The sequence below is a fragment of the Ailuropoda melanoleuca genome, chromosome 16 (assembly GCF_002007445.2).
Source record: "Ailuropoda melanoleuca isolate Jingjing chromosome 16, ASM200744v2, whole genome shotgun sequence".
Taxonomy (NCBI): domain Eukaryota; kingdom Metazoa; phylum Chordata; class Mammalia; order Carnivora; family Ursidae; genus Ailuropoda; species Ailuropoda melanoleuca.
This window is the reverse complement of record NC_048233.1, coordinates 22499477-22519429: the sequence shown is the minus strand read 5'-3', so window position 1 is coordinate 22519429 and position 19953 is coordinate 22499477. Positions and strand designations below refer to the sequence as shown.

Sequence of the window (19953 nt, the reverse complement as noted above, 5' to 3'; positions counted from 1 at the left end):
CTTATAGTTTATCTTCCAACCATGCAAATCAGGAGTTAAGACTCAGGCTGGTTTCTATAGCATGGGATAGCTTTTGCCTAGGAGTTCACACATCACACAGTAAAGGCAGTCTAGCTGAAAGGAAAAAAGCCCTCCCCTTTTTCTCCATCTCCACCCTCATCCCTAATGCTCCTACCTTTGGCAGGTAGAGTATAGATACCTGTGCTAGTTTTCATAAAAATTTAGAAAAGTTATTAGGTGAAGACACATAAAGGGATCTCATTAAAATCCTAACAATCGTAATTTGTTTACGAAGTGAGAAACACTTTCTGAGTCAAACAATGGAGTAACTCTTAATCATACAAATAATGGCAATTGGATATTAATGATATAATTCAATATCTTGGCTAAAATTAGAAAATAATATTAGGTGTTTTTTCCCTTGTAATTTCAAGATTTGGTGTTGGTAAGAAAATAGGACTTTAGATGCTCTAGGAGTTGTTTGACTAAACAAAAATTTAGAAAATCTTTTTTTAATTTTAATTTTAATTCCAGTGTAGTTAACATACAGTGTTCTGTTAGTTTCAGGTATACAATATGGTGATTCAACATTCTATACATTACTCAGTGCTCATCATAAGTGTACTCTTAGTCCCCTTCATCTATTTCACCCAACCCCCTACCAACCTCCCCTCTGGAAACCATCTATTTAGCCTCTATAGCTAAGAGTCTGTTTATTGATTTGTCTCTTTTTTCCTTTTGTTTTGTTTCTGAAATTCAACAAATGAGATCATATAATATTTGTCTTTCTCTGACTGGCTTATTTCACTTAGCATAATACTCTCTAGCTCCGTCCATGTTACTGCAAATGGCAAGATTTCATTCTTTTTTATGGCTGAATAATATTCCATTGTCTGTGTGTGTGTGTGTGTGTGTGTGTGTGTGTGTATAATCAATTCATTAATCGATAGACACTTGGGCTTCTTCTCTATCTTGGCTACTGTAAATAATGCTGCTTTAAACATCAGGGTGCATGTATCTCTTTGGATTCATATTTTTGTATTCTTCAAGTAGGTACCCAGGAGTGTGACTGCTAGATTGTAGAGCAGATCTGTTTTTGAGAAAGCTCCATAGTGTTTTCCGCAGTGACCATACCAGGTTGCATTCCCACCAACAGTGCACCAGTATTCCTTTTTCTCCACAGCCTTGACAACACCTGTTGTTTCTTGTGTTGTTGATTTTAGCCATTCTGATACATCTGATGTGATATCTTATTGCAGTTTTGATTTGTATTTCCCTGATAGTAAGTGATGATAAACATTTTTTCATATGTCTGTTGGCCATCTGACTGTCTTCTTTGGCAAAATGTCTGTGCAAGTCTTCTGCCCATTTTTTAATTATTTGTTTTTAGGATGTTAAGTTTTATAAGTTCTTTATATATTTTGGATACTAATCCTTTATAGGATATGTCATTTGCAAATATCTTCTCCCATTCAGTTGGTTGTCTTTCAGTTCTGTTAATTGTTTTCTTGGCTGTGCAAAAGCTTTTTATTTTGTTATAGTCCCAATAGTTTATTTTTGCATTTGTTTCCCTTGCTGCAGGAGACATATCTAGAAAACGTAGCTATGGCTGATGTCAGAGAAATTACTGCCTGTGCTCTCTTCTAGAAGTTTTATGGCTTTAGGTGTCATATTTGAGTCTTTAACCCATTTTTAGTTTATTTTGTGTATGGCATAAAAAAAGTGGTCCAGTTTCATTCTTTTGCATGTAGCCATCCGGTTTCCCAACATCATTTTTTGAAAAGGCTGTCTTTTTCCCATGGCATATTCTTCCCTCCTGGACTTTTGTTTGTTGGGACTTTTTTGATTACTGATTCAATTTCATTGCTGGAAATCAGTCTGTTCAAATTTTCTAGTTCTTCCTGATTTAGTTTTGGTAGGTTATGAGTTTCTATGGATTTATCCATTTCTTCTAGGTTGTTCAATTTGTTGGCCTATAATTTTTCATGGTATTCTCTTATAATCTTTGTATTTCTTTGGTGTTGGTTGTAATTTCTCCTTTTTCATTTCTGAATTTGTTTACTTGAGTCCTCTCTCTCTCTCTCCCTCTGCCTCTTTCTTGAGTCTGGCTAAAGTTTATCAATTTTGTTTTGACCTTTTCACAGAACCAGCTCCTGGTTTTATTGATGTGTTCAATTTTTTTTAACTTCCTCTTCATTTATTTCTGCTCTAGTCTTTATTATTTCTTTCCTTCTATTGATTTGGGTTTTGTTTGTTCTTCTTTTTCTAGCTCCTTTAGGTCTAAGTTTAGGTTGTTTGAGTTTTTCTTGCTTCTTGAGGTAGGCCTGTATTGCTATAAACTTCCTTCTTAGAACAGCTTTTGCTGTATCCCAAAGATTTTGGACCATTGTGTTTTCATTTTCATTTATCTCCATTTATTTTTGATTTCCATTTTGATTTCTTGGTTGACTCATTCATTGTTTAGTAGTATGTTATTTAACCTCCTTGTATTTTTGTCTTTCCAGATTATTTCTTATTGTTGATTTCTAGTTTCATAGCACTGTGGTCAGAAAAGATGTATGGTGTGACTTCAATATTTCTGAATTGTTGAGACTTGTTTTGTGGCCTAATATGTGATCTATTCTGGAGAATGTTCCATGTACACTTGAAAAGAATATGTATCCTGCTGTTTTAAGATGGAATGTTATGAATATATCTGTTACATTCATCTGGTCCAATGTGTCAATCAAAGCCACTATTTCATTGTTGACTTTCTGTCTGGATGATCTATCCATTGATGTAAGTAAGGTGTTAAAGTCCCCTACTATTATTATTACGGTCAATTACTTCCTTTATGTTTGTTATTAGCTGCTTTATTTATTTGAGTGCTCCCATGTTGGATGCATACATTACATTTGTTATATCTTCTTGTTGGATTGCTCCCTTTATGATTATGTAGTGTGCTTCTTTGTCTCTTGTTACAGTCTTTGTTTTAAAGTCTATTTTGTCCAATATAAGTACTGCTACCCTAGCTTTCTTTTCACATCCATTTGCATCATAAATGCTTCTCCATCCATCTCTTCATTTTCAATCTATAAGTGTCCTTAGGTCTGAAATGAGTCTCCTGTAAGCAGCATATAGATGGGTCTTGCTTTTTTATTCATTCTGTCACCTTGTGTCTTTCGATTGGAATGTTTAGTCTATTTACATTCAAAGTATTATTGATAGATATGTACTTATTGCCATTTTGTTACTTGATTTACAGTTGTTTTTGTAGTTCTTCTGTTCCTTTCTTCTGTTGCTCTCTTCTTTAATATTTTGTTGGATTTATTTAATGATATACCTGGATTCCTTTCTCTTTATTTTTTTGCACATCTATTGCTGGTTTGATTTTTGGTTACCATTAAGTTTATATATAACATCTTATGCAGATAGCAGTCTGTTTTAAGTTGATGCTAAAGTATGAACCCATTTTTTACTCATTTCTCCCCCACATTTTAAGTATATGGTGTCATACTTGACATCCTTTTCTTTGTGAATCCTTCGACTGATTTTTTATGCATATACTAATTTTTAATGCTTTTGTGCTTCCTGCTTTTTTTTTTTTTTTTACTCCTACTTATGGTCTTTCATTTCCACTCAGAGTGCCCTTTAACATTTCTTGTAGGGCTGGTTTAGTGGTCCTAAATTACTTACACTTTTGTTTGTCTGGGATACTATAGCTCTCCTTCTATTTTGAATGATAGCCTTGCTGAATAAAGTATTCTTGGCTGCAGGTTTTTCTCTTTCAGCACTTTGAATATATTATGCCACATTCTTCTGACCTGCAAAGTTTCTGCTGAAAAATCAACAGATAGTCTTATGCAGTTTCCCTTGTATGTAATGGTTTTCTTTTCTCTTGCTGCCTTTAAATTCTCTCTTTATCTCTACTTTTTGTCATTTTCATTACTGTGTATCTTGGTGTGGACCTCCTTAGGTTGATTTTGTTGGGGGCTCTATGTGCCTCCTGGATCTGAATTTCTATTTCCTGCCCCAGATTTGGGAAGTTTTTGGCTATTATTTCTTCAAATAGCTTCTGTGCCCCCGTTCTCTCTTTTCTTTCTGTGGTCCCTATAAATACGAATGTTATTACTCTTGATGCTGTCCCTGAGTCCCCTAAGTCCATTTTAATTTTCTGTTATTTCTTATCTCTTTCCTGTTCAGCTTGATTGCTTTCCGTTACTTTGTGCTCTCAATCACTGACTTGTTTCTCTCCTTCCTCTAGTCTACTATTTATTCCATCTAGTGCATTTTTAATTTCAGTTATTGAGTTCTTCATCTCTAATTGGTTTATATGTTTTCTGACTCTTTGTTGAGGGTCTCACTGAGGTCCTCCAGTCTTTTCTCCAGTCCTTGAGTATTTTTATGACCATTACATTAAATTCTCTCTCAGGTATATTACTGATCTCTGTTGCATTTAGGTCTCTTGCTGTGATTTTGTCCTGTTCTTTCATTTGGAACATATTCCTCTGTCTCCTCACTTTGTCTAACTCTCTGTGTCTACTTCTATGTGTTAGGAAAATCAGCTATGTCTCCTGCTCTTAAAAATAGTGGCCTTATGAAGAAGACGTCCTGTAGCACCCTGTAGTGCAATATCCCTGTTCACCAGAACCTGGTGCTTTAGGGGTATCTCCTATGTGTCTTGTGTGCACCCTACTGTTGTGCCTGAGCCACTTTCGCCTTCGGTCCAGTCATCCGCAATGGTGCTCTTTGTCTATTGTGGGTAGGGTTTGGTCCCTGTGTTGTTAGTAAACCAGTCTGAGGCCACCTTGGGTTTGGATTGAGTCAGACAGGCATTTTCTAGAGATATAGTAACACAGACCTGCAGGGTGCTTTCCCTGTGTTGTCCTTTGAGAAGTTTTCACTGGTGGTCAGGACCTGCAGTAAGACCAGATGTCTGCCCCATGCCCAATGCTGGGGTCTCAGTAGGACTGGTGTATGTGGTTATCCTCCCCTCTCCTCTGGGCAGGAGTCATTTTGAAGTGGTGCTGGCCCTATTAGGACTGCTTGTACACTGCCAATCTTGTAGCACCACTTTGGATAGGCTCCTTCCAAGGGCATATTGAAGGAGTCAGGTCTCCAAGGGAACACAGGGGCAGGCACACTATTAGCAAGTTAGGTAGAACATGTTGACAATGCACTGGTTCCGGTAGGTGTCTGTGTGTCTAGGCTAGGGGAGGCCCCCACTAGCTTCTTTATTCCTAGAGAAGTCTCCCAACCATCCTTGCCCTCCAGCACACACTCTGAGATTTGAAAACAAATCTTCCGGGGCGCCTGGGTGGCACAGCGGTTAAGCGTCTGCCTTCGGCTCAGGGCGTGATCCTGGTGTTATGGGATCGAGCCTGCTTCTTCCTCTCCCACTCCCCCTGCTTGTGTTCCCTCTCTCGCTGGCTGTCTCTATCTCTGTCGAATAAATAAATAAAATCTTTAAAAAACAAAACAAAACAAATCTTCCTTTGGTGTGCCCCAGGCGTTTTTCAAACTGCTACTTCTATGTTTTATCTCCAGGGGCTGTTTGTTGTGCTATCTCTTTAAGGACTGGAACTCAGTTTCTTCTCTTCCTCCTGGTTCTCTCATGAGCCTGCTGATTTTTAAAGTTCCAGGTGATAAGCCCTGCTAAGTGTAAGAACTCACAAAAATCAACCCTTCTAATTTTCAAAACCAACTGTTATGGGGGTTTCCCCCCCCCCCCCCCCGCCGGGTTCCTCATGCCTAGGTTGCCTGGCATGGGGATTTGCTTCTCTCCCCTCTCTGTTTCCATGGTGTCCTTGTTCCTCCTATGGATAGTCCCACAGGTCTGTTTAGCTCCAGACCACATCTCTGTCCCTCCTACCCTTCAAACTAGCCTCTTCTCTACATTCAACTGTGGAGTCTGTTCTGCTAGTCTTCAGGTTGTTTTCTAGGTTATTTACACTGATCTGGGTGTTACTGAGTTATATCCATGAAACAAAGTGAACTTAGGGTCCTCCTACCCTGTCATCTTCCCTGAAAGTCAACAATTTGGAAAATCGTTCTGGCATTTAAACTAAACTTCAATGTGAGCACAACTTTCCAGTACAGATCAGAAAATAAGCAATTGATAAAACATGACAATGATAAGACTATACATCAGATTTTGGATTTTAGCAACAAAATATATTGTTTTAAACTTAAATGAGTAATGAAAAATATATGCATATTGCCAAAAGTTAAAATACACAAAGGTATTTACTAAAACTCAAAGATCTCCGTCACTTCTATTTCAAATTATCCTATTCTTCCCCCACCCCCATTTCATACTTCCCTTCACAAGATGGAAATTCTTTAACCAGTGTGGTATATATATATCCTTTTTATGGTATTTATATACATATATGTGTATATATGTGTACATATATTTAAGTAAAGATTGTTTTGCTCATAAATGTCATTATATCATTCTATAATTTGATTTTTTCACTTACTAATAAGTCTAAGAAACTGCTAAGTGTCAGAGTATGTTTATTTTCATTCCTTCTGATATGTTGTATTCTGTATTATAGATGTACTATAGTCTACCTAATCATTTGTACCTGATCATATGGCTTGTTGTTTTTCACTTTTATAAGCTATGCTGAAATGAACATCTTTGCACATTCATATCTGATACCTGTTTATGTATTTCTGTAGGACAAGTTTTAAAGTGTAGTATTTAGATTTAAAAATACCACCAAAGATCTATCCAAAATGCTGTACCAATTTACTTAGCATATATGTATGTTAGTGTCTATTTCTATCTTATCAATACTATGTAGTATAATTCTTAAAATTTATGACACTTTGGAGATTATATATGTATATAATCTTATATATACTTACTTGAATTTTCATAATTATTCATGGTGATTTATTTTTGTTATAAATTATATAGATACATTTTACCCATTATATATACACACACATGCACATACACACTAATGTTGTGACGTGTTTACATGTGTTCTTTCCTCATTTATCTACTGGACTGTCTTTTTATTATTGCTTGTAGACTTTAACCTTTCATGAATTGTATAGTTTTATCATGTTTTTCCTACTCTGTCATTTGTCTTTTTTCCTTCCAGTATGATGTTGGGACATAAAAGAATTTAATGATTTTATGCAATCAAATCTGTTAGTATTTTTTATGACTTCTGGATTTAGGTTTTGCTCTATAAAGCCTTCATCACACCAAGATTATAAAAAATTTCTCCTGCACATTCTGCTAATATTTTCACTGTTTATTATTTTACATTTTGCTTTAATCCATTCATAATCTATTTTCATATATTTTGTTATGTACAGAATCTAACTTAATTTTTCTATAAATTTCCAATTTCCAAACACTATTTGTTAATTATTGTGTAATTTCTCCTGATTCCTAATGCAGCCATTTCTAAATGTTTATATATGTGTATCTCTTTCTGACTTCTCTATTCTATTAAATAGAATTTATCTTCAAGTATTTTACTCTTTGTTCAAGATACACTACTTAAATTTCTCTATTTTAAAATTTTACATTGATATATAATATGGCAAATTCCTAGCATTAATCTTTTTCCTTTCTTAAAAGTTTCTTACCTATTCTTGTACACTGTTTCTTCTTTGTGAATTTTTGGATCAGTTTTTAAGTACTGTAACAAATTCTACTATACTTTTTGCATTCTTTATTAACCAATGTTTGTAACGATCACCAAAATTTTATCCTTTCTTACACAACATCAAAAATATTTTCTTTCTTTCTTTCTTTCTTTCTTTCTTTCTTTCTTTCTTTCTTTTTCTTTCTTTCTTCTTTCTTTCTTTCTTTCTTTCTCTCGTTCTTTCTTTCTTTCTATTTCTTAAGATTTTATTTATTTATTTGACAGAGAAAGAGAGATAGCCAGCAAGAAAGGGAACACAAGCAGGGGGAGTGGGAGAGGAAGAAGCAGGCTCCCAGTGGATGAGCCTCATGTGGGGCTTGATCCCAGAAAGCCAGGATCACACCCTGAGCTGAAGGCAGACGCTTAACAACTGAGCCACCCAGGCGCCCCCAAAAATATTCTTTAAAAAATTACTTAGGGATGCCTGGCTGGCTTAGCCAGTAGAGCATGTGACTCTTGATGTTGGGGTGATGTCTTTGAGCCCCATGTTGGGTGTAGAGATTACTTAAAAATAAAATCTTTAAAAAATTATTTATCCTTTAAAGTAACTTAAAATGTGGTTGGAGAAAATAATGGTTTCTACATACTCTTTATTAACGTTTTTTAATAAGGTCTGGTAAAACAGTTATCACTTACCTTAAGATCATTTGAAATACTAGAAGCATTTTCAGTGGCAAATAGAAGTGATTTTTGAAAGCATAGCAGAACCATCTACAAATAGTTCCTCCACCTAGAGAGTTTTAAACTTTTGAGAAATAACATCACCAATATAGCGTTTCAAATCTGATCGTGTGTCAAGTAAGTGGGAACATCTAAGTGAATTAATCATTTAATACTAAATAGATTGTGTGTTTGATCTCCAGTATTTTTCTTAAAGTGAATAGGAGACTATATACTCCTACATGGAGCCATGAAAAAGTACAGTCTTAATATCAACATTTTGCCTAATTTGGCACATAAAAGGATTTCCTTACTCTGTGTTTTAAAAGGCAATGGAGAGGAAGAGAATTCCAAGATAACTTTTTCCATCATATTATACATTTTAAATGCATCATGGATTCAGATAATAATTACAATTTTTCTGGTCCCCAAATATCCCTACATAGCCTAATATCTATGTACTATATCCTCAAAACAAACCACACACATGCATGCATTTTTTTTAATTGACGAAGATTTACAGATGGACATATACATATATACATATATCAACACACAAATATATATGCTTCGCCACATGCATGTGCATACATTGGAAAGAGTAGAGCAAACAAACAAAACAAACAAGCAAAAACAAAACAGAAAAAGAAGATACATGATGAAAAAGTTGAGGAGGGAGCCATGGGTGCACAGGGAAAGACAGCATGGAAGAGAATGGATATACATGAAAAAGGTGGGGAGTGGTGGCAAGAAAACTGTAGAGCAGTCATATAATTAAACACAAAATGCAGCTACATCAGCAACTATAGTGTCTGACCAGATTTCCTTGACCTTCTCACCTTCCACAATTAAATGCAGACATAGGATTTTGAGAAGGGCCGTGTATTTCTCTAAAATTGCATCTGGAATGAACTGATTAACTGTTATGAGAATTTCTTCATTTGACTAAGAATGAATTCACATGTTTGCTTTAAATAGGTGTAATATACATTCCAAATATGAAATGGAGTTGTTTTAGGACATGGTTCTATGTATATATACTAGTAGAAAGACAATGTATCTCTTGGGAAGGGAGCATAATGTACAGCATCTAATGTCAGAGAATCATATCTAAATTTGTTTACTTCCAAGTGTTTTTTTTATTAAGAAGAAAAGAAATGCTTTGATCAATGCTGCCTACAATACAGAAAAGGGCACTTAGTTGGGAAATATTGATATTACTTGAATAATGGCCTTTTAAACATTTAGCTCACTATTTATATATGATGGAGCCTCATTTTGGATACCTGTGAGCAGAGTGCTGTTTTGAGTTAATGCAGCTAGATCTATAGACAGTTATACTGGAGGAAAATGTGCTTCTGGGAGACGTGCTGTGGGAAATGTGCTTCCTGATATATTCATCAAAAGTTAAGCACCATACAAATGAGTAAATCCAAATTAAGGGGCATCCTTTGCCTAAACACCAAATTTTATCTTCCTAAAAATAATTTCTGTTGATATAGGAACTTGCATCAGGAGCTAATGAAGTAATGAATGACCATCACAGTGCCATCTGTAATTCATTTTGCTTTTTTCCCAACAAAAATAAAGAGAATGGGGGTAACTTGTGAAGGTGATAGGTAAGTGAATTTATAACAATGCTTCAAGAATTAATTACTATATAAACTCCTTACTGGCTTTCCTCCTACTCCCGCCCATTATGTATTATTTCTCAGAAATGTAGAATTACCAAGACATGCTCTTTGCACAGGGCATACAGATTTACCTTGGTCTTCCTCTTTCTTCATTTGGGGGCTGCTAGAATCTTCTCAGATCTTAAACAGTACAGCAAGCCCTAGTGCACAGCCCCTAGCTAGATTTAGGTATAATATACAGAGGTGTAACATACATTTAGGTAGAATATACATAACCAAAGATACACAGATTGGGAAGGAAGAAATAAAACTATTTATTTGCAGATGACATGATTGTCTATGTAGAAAATCTGAAGAATTGACAAAAAAACTCCTATAACCAATAAACAAATATAGCAAGTTTGCAGCATCAAGGTTAACTTACAAGTAAGTCCGTTGCTTTTCTATATAACAATGTGAATAAGTGGAATTTGAAATTAAAAACACTGTATCATTTACATTAACACCAAGAAAAATAAGACTTACATATAAATCTGACAGACTATGTACAAGATCTATGAGAGGAAAACAACAAATCTCTGAAGTTTTAAGAGTGTGAAAAGTGTGAAGTATGAGTTCTATATGAAGAACTTAATAAATGGATAGTTTTTCCATGTTTATGGGTTGGAAGACTCAATATTGTCAAGATAGCAGTTTTCCCCAACTTGATCTATCACTTTAACACAATTGCAATTAAAATCCCAACAAGTTATTTTGAGGCTATGGACAAAATGATTCTGAAGTTTAATTGGAGAGGCAAAAGACCCAGAATAGCCAGCTTAAGTGTTGAAGAAGAACAAAGTCAGAAGACTAACACTACCCAACTTCAAGATTTAGTACATAACTACAATAATCAAAACAGTGTGATTGGTGAAAGAATAAAAAATTAGATTCAGGGAAGAGAATAGAGAGTCCAGAAATAGACTCACATACATATAACCAAATGATATTTGACAAAGGAGGAAAGATAATACAATAGAACAAAAAAAGTATTTTCAACAAATGTTGCAGTAATAACTGGCTATCCAGATACAAAAATTGAACTAGCCACAGACCTTACACCCTTCACAAAAATTAACTCAGAATGGATCATAGAGCTAATGTAAAATGCAGAACTACAAAAATTCCTAGAAGATAATGCAGGGAAAAATCTAGATAACCATTTGTATTTGGATATGACAATGACTTTTTAAATACAACACCAAAGGCATAGTCTGTGGGAGAAATAATTGAGAAGCTGGACTTCATTAAAATTAAAAACTTGTGCTCTGTGAAAGACACTATCAAGAGAATGAGAAGACAAGCCACAGACTGGGAGAAAAACATTTGCAGAAGTCATATCAGATAAAGGACTGTTATCTAAAATATACAAAGAACTCTTAAAACTTGACAATAAGAAAACTAACAATCCAATTAAAAAGGGGTCAAAGTTCTTAATAGACATCTCACCAAAGAAGATATACAGATGGCAAATAAGCATATGAAAAGATGTTCCGTATCATATGTCATCAGGGAAATTTAAACAAGGAGATACTACTGCATATCCATTAGAATGGCCAAAATCCAGAACACTGAAAAAGACCCAACTCTGATCTTCTGAGGATATGGAACAAGGGAAACTCGCATTCATTGCAGATGTGAATGCCGAAAAGTACAGCCACTTTGGAAGACAGTTTGGCAGTTTTTCACAAAATTAAGCATGCTCTTATGTGATCCAGCAGTCATGTTCCTTGGTATTTGCCCAGTGGAATTGAAAATTTGTGTCCACACAAAACCAGAACACAGATGTTTTTAACATCTTTATTCATAATTGCCAAAACTTGGAAGCAACCAAGATACCCTTCAGTAGGTGAGTGGATAAATAAACCGTAGTATGCACAGAAATGAGCTATCAAGCCATGAAAAGATACGGAGGAAGCTTAAATGCAAATACTAAGCGAAAGAAGCCAATCTGAAAAGGCTACATGCTGTAAGATTCCCCCTATGTAACATTCTGGAAAAGACAAAACTGTAGAGATAGTAAAAAGATCAGAGGTTGCCATGAGTTAGAGTTAGGGAAGGATAAAGGGGCAGAGCACAGAGGATTTTTAGGTTAGTGAAACTATTCAGCATGATACTGTAATGGTAGATACATGTCATTATACATTAGTCAAAACCCATATAATGTACACCACCAAGAGTGAACCCAGAATGTACGTCATCCTATTGAGGGCAAAAGTGATGTAGTCTAAATACATGGTCTCTGTTGGTAATTTGAACTCAGAAAATTTTGGAATTCCTAAAGGAGTAGCTTGATAGATCATTCCCCAAGCCAGTATCCCTAAAAACAATTTCTCCTGCCAAGGCTTTGATAGGCACAGGGTAGAACAGTCAAGGTATTCTCTCTAGCAAGAACTTGGAATAATGGTAACTTCATTGCTCATCTGCAACAGACACTTTGGATATCACATAAGCAAGCAGTAAAGTTAATCTTCTATTATGACAATTAGGAAGTCTAACAGGTTCTGATTCTTGCCTGAATAAGAGAAGACTCCACTTGCACGTGTACCCAGTATAAGGATTTTCCCCAGAACTTGTTCACCAGAGACCACAGCACTCCACTCTTTTGCACACAGCAAGGATTATTAAAGCAGAAGAATGTTAACATGTTTGATGAAGTGGCCCTAGGCATCTGTCCAGCCATAGAATAGCTTCACTAACTCCCATGGAGGAGTTCTACATAACGTGGGCCCTTGCTATGCCACCTGACAATAATTGTGGACAGTAAGGCTACATCACTAAATAAATTAACCTGCTACACAGAGTTTTATTTATCTCCAATACAGTCAAGACTAATTGCTAACATTATGTTTGTTAGATAATACTTGTTATAACCCTTCTTGATAATAAGTGCATATTAAATCTATTTCTCTTTCTTTTAATAGCATTCCTGGTTAATCTCTACCTTAAAAATAGATATTCCTGCTATGCAGTATGACAAATCCTCAATTCAACTAAATTTCATTAATAGACAATGGTTCTTCATGCAGTTGCTCAAAACACTATCTCCTGATGACCCACCAACTTAAGACAAACTCTGTGGAATGTTGGTCTCAAACTACTTTTATAAATTTTTCCCCATTTTTTTTCTCTCCCTTTTATCCTTCTGGCACCCAAATTGGACCCACCTGTTTCTGAACAGAATGTTTCCCATTGGTTATTGACTTGTTCTCCTCTTGTCCATGCTCCTTTTGTTACATTTGCATGTCGAAAGTATGTATCCTTTAAATTATTTCTTAGTTCTTAAAACATTTTCTGATACCTCCAACTAAATGGGAAATCTCTTTTATATTATTAAATGCCTTGTACCTATTCCTATAAAATTAACATTTTAATTTATCCTTAACATTTATATACTTCAAATGGTACTGTAAGCCCTATTAGAGTAGAAATTATACTTTGCTTGCCTTTCCACTAATGATACTTTATACAAAGTAAAATCTCAATTTATATTAGAACTGAAATTAATTAAATTTGACATATTTCCCTGATTTGGCTTCCACTTGTGGAAGTAACTTTTTCTCAGTTCCATGTGTTGCCTTGAGGAATAGTACTTACATTGTACAAACTTAAAAATAAATATAGAATTTGGCATTTCCCCCTCCTTTCTCTCTTCCTGTGACGATGAATATTTGAAGATGTTAATCCTCGTGAGGGTAAAACTTTGATGGTGTCCTTGGAAGTCAAAGTCGTTTGAAAGAAGTTCCAAACATATGATTGTCTTTCTTTACTATTGGAAATAAAGTTGAGGGTCAGAAGGGTGTTATCTCCATTTTTAAAAAAAATGATGTGTTTGGAGTCAAGTATTTAAATTAGAATAGTCTAGTGTAAAAACAATTACTTTTTCTTTCTCTGTAGCCATCATGAGTAACATTCTCATTTCTGATAAATTACAAAGTTTCTGGTTTTGAATTTGTCCAAATACATGTAATCTTTCCCTCTTAGAGCAATAGATTGAATTTGTCTAAATGTTTCTAAGTAAGAGTTCCGTGTACTTGGTCTTATTGTGGCAGAAGTAGGTAACTACTTATTACAGATGCTGCCATCGTTATGTTCAAAAAAGAAAGGAAGGAAAGAAAAAGAACGCCTGTGTTCTAAAATTTGCTTGGATTGAGTGCATGGACTCCATTTCCTGAAGTGTAGAGCGATACAGCCTGCTACATAAATAATGAAAGTTACTGTAAAACCTGTGTCCAGCTAACACTCCCTTGATATTAAACAAGGGCAGTTCTGTCTTTTAAAATACTAACCCGTTTATTCTTATAACATTCAATCTCTTCTAGGAATTTCAACTGCTTTTGAATTTATAGATTGTTTCGGATTATTCACAGTAAGTGGCCTGTTTCTCCCGGAGTTTCTTTGAATTGAGAAGCCCCCTGGGGAGTCCAGAAGAGAAGAGAAAGGAAACAAACCTGACTCACTGTAGTCTAGTTAGTTTACAGGTTAAAGTGAGTAATCGAGCTGCGTGACCAGCAGTGTGACCTTCAACTAGTAAGTGCTCCTTATGGAGTTACAGTTAGGAGCCTTTTAATTTGTGCTCTAGTCTTATCCAATATAAGGCTTAATTAATCCCTCTGTCTTTTTGCAGCCTAACTTAGAGCAATCATACTAACAAATTCTGGAGATGCTATGTCAATGTAATTAATCCATTCTCTGCTAAATTTCAACATTCAAATATATTAATGTGAACGGATTGATCCTGTTTTTTTCCGTTTTTTTGGTGGTGATTTTATACACGTGCGCGCGCACACACAAACACACACATCTGATGTCTGTATTATTTTCACTGAATCACAAAATCTCACTCTGACATGGTTTTACTCTTTATTTTAAAAGACAAAGTGCTGAAAAGTTTAGAGTAATGTTCTTTTTCCCTTTGCTCACAATAAAACTAATGTGAAAGAAGAAATACAATTTTGCCTTACATAATTATGTTAACTAATGACCAGTTAGTATAAAAATATTAAGTCCCAGTCACTCAAATGGCAAAAATTACCTCTTTACTCAGCTGCAGAGGCTGGTGCTCAGTTTCAGTGGAAGCAAATTGGTATTAGTGTCATGTTGTGGAAGTATCACTAATTTTACATAGAATTACCTGTGTGTAAATAATTCTGCTGTAGAGTCAGAAAAATAACAATGTATGACTATCAAAGCTTTAGGAATATTTATTCTTCATTTTCTCCAGGTTAAGTAACAGTCTGTGTTTATGATGTGTATACCTCAGGGGAGATTAGTAATATTTATTGAATACTTTCAAAGTGCTTGGAAATCATGGTCAGAGAAGAATATAAGAGAACATGATCCCTGTGTTCAAATGTCTCTCTTAAAAGGAAACAAGATCTTTTCAGGCTGTTCCAGGTATGTTCACTTAATTTAATATTGTTTCTATAAAGATATATGTAGATTTATAGTTCTTGCAGATCAAATCAGGTCTTTTTGTTTGTTTGTTTGTTTGTTTAAATGTAATCTTCAAACCTGCTTCACAATAGTATTCTACCTATCCAAGCAGATAACCTTAAGATTTGAGAATACAGTGATGGACAGTCTTTTCAAGGTACACAGAACAACTGCTTCTATCACAGTTCTCCTGGTTCTAAGAGGTGTGGTGGATTTAGAAAGAAATCATGAGATTATCCTAATTTGCTTCAGAAAACAACCTTGGACTGAGTGAGCCACCCATCCCACATTTCTGAAAGTCAGCATTTGTTTTGGTGACACTAGGCATGGGGGCTCTCCATGGGTAAGTGGTTGATAAGCACCTGTCAAGTGGATGAGTTGGTTCCTGCCAGCTTTTATATGGTGGCTTCCTCTCTCACTACAATCCACTGTGGTGATGGCCATGGCTTTCTTCACTTCTCCAAGAGAAACTGCTTGAGCAATAGCAACCAAAGTTGGGAGAGGAGTAAAGTTAGAACCACTTTCTCCAAAAGGTGGCCAACTATGGGGCATCCACGATGGTTTCATGAACTCCTCCTTAAGTCAAAATATATCTTATAAAACTAAATGTCTTTTAAGAGCACAGGGGTGAATGCTTGGGTATAGATTCCCTTCTCACCATTTGGTGGTGGAGGTGCCCTCCCTATTTGTGGTAAGAAAGATTTAGCTGCATATTGCAAAATTGCTAAATCTCTTTAAGGAGTACTCCCACTTCTTCCAGTTTAGACCCTCACTGATAGACAGTGGATGTTGAACAAGATGAAGGGGACAAGCCTGAGTGGGATCCCCAAAGATTTAGCTTTAATAAATGAGACTTCAGTCAGTGCATCTCTCAGAGTATCTTGTTTTTGAGATAATAGCATTTTCCTTGAATGAATGGAAGAAGGACATATTTTAGATATTCTTTGAGCTCTGTTCAACTTTAACTAAAAAGACCTTTATCCTATAGATATATATATATTTTTTCAATTGGGGTCTTCCTGTATTTTCACTGAATGGAATTGGCTGTGGCTACTTCCCTAAGCTCTATAACAAGCAGGTATTAGGGAACAAACACTTATGTGTAGAGGGAAGTTTTGTGAGAGGGATAAACTTTTTGAAGGGGGATAATTTGATCACTTGAAGAAACCACCTAGGGGCAGACTTCGGAAATCTAGGTATGAAGTATCTGGGGACCTGTAAGTGGCATCATTAGAAGAAGGGACTGGTCTAAGCAGCAGATGAAGCAAGTGATAGAATCAACAGAGGGCAGTGCTGTGATGAGAAGACTGAGGATTCAAAATGGACTCCAAACCACAACAAAAGTTCATTCAAAGTGGATCATAAACATAGAGGCAAAACCTAAAACTACAAACATAGGAGAGTTTTTCAGATCTTAAGTTAGGCAAGATGTCGTAGGCGGGACACAATAATCACAAACCATAAAGAAAAATTTGATAAATTGGATTTCATCAATTAAAATCTTTTGTTCTTTGAAAGATATTATTAAATAAATAAAAGGTCAAGTTGCAAAGTGGGAGAAAATTTTTTAAAAATTATATATCCGGTGAAGAACTAATGTTCAGAGTACATGAAGAATTCTTTCTTTTTAAGTTGAAGTATACTTGACACACAGTGTTATATTAGTTTCAGATACACAACATAGTGATTTGACAAGTCTATACATTATGCTGTGCCACCCCAACGTAGCTGCCATCTGTCACCTACAGTGCTATTATAATTTTAATCTTAATAGGAAGACAACCCATTTTTTAAAAATAAGCAATAGATTTGCATTAACATTCCCCCTAAGGAAAATATACTGAGAAAAAGAGGTACACGAAAAGCTGCTCAATATCATTATTTATTAGGGAAGTTAAAACCCCAATTCGATACCACTGCATACCAATTAAAATGACTCAATGGACAATGACTGACCATATCAAGTGTTGGCAGAAATGCAGAGCAACTGGAACTTTCATACACAGTTGGTGGGAATGTAAAATGGTACAATCAGGAGGCCGTTGCTTATAAAGTTAAGTATATACTTAATGTATGACCCAATAATCCCACATCTAAGTTTTTACTGAACAGAATTGAAAACATATGACTGCACAAAAACTTGAAAATGAATATTTATAGCAGCTTTATTCATAGTGACCGGACACTGAAAACAACGAGATTCATCAACTGGTGAATAGATAAACAAATTATGGTATATTTATACAAGATATTATTTAGTAACAAAAAGGAGCAAACTACAGATGTATACAAGATGGGTGAAAAAAGCCAGGCATATAAAACTACATGGTATAATATACCATTTGTATGAAATTTCAGAAGAGGCAAAACTATAGTGAAAGAGAAAAAAAAAAGGTACCACCATGAGCCAGGCCATTAGAGCAAGGAACAGGAGGGGACTTTGAGGAGTGATGAAAATGTTGTATATTTCAGTTATTGTGGTGGTTATATGACTGTATTAATTGGTCAAAACTTACCAAATATACACTTAAAATTCATTAACTTTACAGCATAGGAAATTATATTTAAATAAATCTAATTAAAACTAACTTATAGTTACTGAATTTGAAAACAAAACCAGTAAAGAAAAGAATTAAAAAGACCAGTAAAAACATTGTCATGATTTAACTTGAGGAAGTTCACATACTGGAGGGAAAATATCATTTTCTCAGCTAACTAAATAGACGATCTTGGACAAATCGCATAACTTCTATGACCCTTAGTTGTCCCCAGACATAAAATAAGGAGAGTAAACAAAGTGACCTTCCTTTATAGCTCTGAAATTGACAAAAGGTTTAGGTGTTTTTATATCAAGGATAACCAATTTTGAAGAACGTTTAATCAAGAATTTTGGTTCCATTTTATCAGACTATATTAATAAAATCGAAAAAGGAAACTCTGATTTATGTAGTCTGACAGTATTTCAAAACAAGTTGAAATGGAAAGTTTGAATAAGCAAATACAGGAAAGAAAGTGGCTCCCTAAATAAAGTTTTCATATAAAAAATTCCTCTGATGTACCTCTATTTGCACAAGACTGTTTTAACAGTTCTGAGGATTAGTCACTATCAACACAGACCAGTGGAGTTTAGGGTATCAAAAACACATGGAGTTATTAAGTGGTAGACTTGAAAATATCCATTGGTGCTTGTCATTAAGAAAAAAAGAAACAATAGATGAAGTGTTAAAATGGTGGAAATATAACAGGGAAACCTTGTGTTTTAAGAACCACAATACTGAAATAACTTCAAGGGATTGGCTTACACTCAAACAGGAAATTGACCAAATCAACATTTGGCTTGAGATAATGAAGTGATAAAAGGAGCAGGGGGGGAGCACAACTGTGCAGGAGAAGGAGGCAATGGAAGTTCTATGTTAAGCGACAAGGCTGTTTCTGAAAGTGTTTTTAATTAAACCTCTCCATTCACTGTTCTTGAAACCTAAACACAATACTGAATTAGTGCCCTTGGGAACAGGTATAATAAAAAAAAAAAAAAGGAAGGGGGAGGGAGGAAGAAAGGGTAATAAATTGGACAAGCAAAAGCACCTCCATCTTTTCTAGAACAAATTTTACGCTGTTTTTCTTTATTGATGGTCCTATTTCAGGCAGTAACAAAGCAATTAAGAAAACAAACCTATTGTGAAAACAGAGGAAGAAGGGATTAAATTGCACAAAAATACCTCCCCAATCTCTCTGACTAGGATTGAAGCTGAGTTTGGATCCAGAACCTGGTAATAGGAACTTGATACTAGGAGGCAAAGCCTGGGAGCAAGACCCAGGACCAAACAACGTGAAGCAGTTAGCCAATGAAGTCAACCAACCAGAGTTGAAAAAGTAGATGAGGAGTTAAACCAACGAGGTTTAGAGCCCGATGTAGATTTAGCAGGTAAGCACAAATAGCCTAGCAGTGAGCTAATAAGGCTTTCAAAAGTTATATCTAAGTACATAAAAGTGTTCTCTTTTCTCACCCCTCACTCTCCCACAATTATTTATTTCCTTATCCTAATATGAAATGGAATTGACACAAATACGAATCACAGCAGGGCTCTAAATGGCATAGGGTATTTTAGTTTGTACATTGGGAAGTCTTTGAGGTAATAAATAATAATAGCTAACATTTACAGAATACTTTCTATGTGTCTGGCATTGTCTTAGTACTTTACAAAGCAAAACAAAGTAAAAAAAACCTTTATAAGTACTGTTATCAACCCCATTTTATAACAACACAGTTTAAGTGACTTACCAGATGTCATAGAACTTAAGAGGAGAGTGGCAGAGTAAGAAGTAAAACCCAAGAGATCTGGCTCCAACTATTAACAACCACAGGCCAATGGAATAGCATGGGAGAGATCCAGAACTAGAATGAAAACCACCTCCTAGAATGGAGATGATCCCTGGAAGAACAGACCCAAATACAGGTGCAAGGAGGAAGTTCAGTCCCGTGGGTAGAGCATGGTGTCCAGAGGGTGTGGCGATATTTAACAGGTGGTGGT

General features: G+C 35.4%; 1 long non-coding RNA gene across 1 annotated transcript in view; it reads right to left on the bottom strand.

The window, feature by feature from the left end:
• The window catches only part of LOC117796727, a 31328-nt gene extending 11375 nt beyond the window's left edge, over positions 1-19953 (bottom strand). The window contains exon 1 of the long non-coding RNA XR_004621379.1: positions 19704-19953. This is a non-coding gene — a long non-coding RNA (uncharacterized LOC117796727). The remainder of the gene's footprint in view (positions 1-19703) is intronic.